We start from the raw sequence: 984 nt of genomic DNA, 5'->3' as shown, positions 1-984 counted from the left end.
TCTGCTCAGGGAAGTTTGACTCCTGGGGCTTAATTTTTTTTTTTTTTTAATCTATCCTCAAGTGTCTCTCTCTTGTGCAGTTGCAGCAAAATCAAGTCTCTTGGGAGTAGAATTCCTACATCTAAATGTGCCATTGAAGTTCTGGTTTCTCACTCAGTCTTACCTTTTTGTGTCTACTCTTTGATCATCTTCACCATATTCCCCTTGAGATGAGTAAATTCTACTAAACCGGTTTCATAGATATTGAAAGTTTATGGGCAATAACCACTGATAGAAAAGTTACAATTAGAATTTAGAGTTTCTTGCTGGGGATATAGCTCAGTTGGTAGAGCGCTTGCCTCACATGCACAAGGTCCTGGGTTCAATCCCCAGCACCACATACACACACACACACACACACACACACACACAATTTAGAGTTTCTCAGAAAACATTACCTTTTGAGGAAGTATTGCCAAATAAAATATGATTGTCTTAACTGAATGTATCAGTCAGGGTTGTTGGTAGAAGACACCAGAGGTTATTCTGCCTCCTGAGCAAGAAGAAATTTATAAAAGGAGTATCACCTCATATCTAATACACATAAACTTGCATCAGTGAGCTTGTACAGCAACTCACATAGACTCTGGCTTATAAAATCAAGAGAGTCAAAAAGCTAACTGACTGAATGGGGAAAATATTTACAAATCAAGTGTCTAGTAAGAGATTAATATCTAGAATATATGAAGAACTCCTAAAACACAATAACAATAACAATGACAAAAAAAACCTGGTTAAAATTGGCTAAAGGATTTAAACAGATATTTCTCTAAAGAACATATACAGATGGCCAATAAGCACAAGAAAATTTACTCAATATAATTAGCCATTGGAAAAATGCAAATCAAAACCACAGAGAATTAGTAGCCATTAGGATGGCTACTAATGAGTGGCTGTTCTAACTTTTAGAAACCAGAAAATAACAAGAGGATATGGAGTACTTGG

General features: G+C 36.0%; 1 non-coding gene across 1 annotated transcript; it reads left to right on the top strand.

Moving 5' to 3' along the window:
• The first annotated feature begins 306 nt into the window (after window positions 1-306).
• Trnav-cac (transfer RNA valine (anticodon CAC)) lies at window positions 307-380 on the top strand. The gene has a single exon. It is a non-coding gene; the product is annotated as a tRNA-Val (tRNA).
• The last annotated feature ends 604 nt before the right edge of the window (window positions 381-984 follow it).

The sequence above is a fragment of the Ictidomys tridecemlineatus genome, chromosome 6, assembly GCF_052094955.1.
Source record: "Ictidomys tridecemlineatus isolate mIctTri1 chromosome 6, mIctTri1.hap1, whole genome shotgun sequence".
In the NCBI taxonomy this organism is placed as follows: Eukaryota; Metazoa; Chordata; class Mammalia; order Rodentia; family Sciuridae; genus Ictidomys; species Ictidomys tridecemlineatus.
The sequence above is the reverse complement of the archived record's forward strand: the minus strand, read 5'-3'. Positions and strand labels throughout refer to the sequence as shown.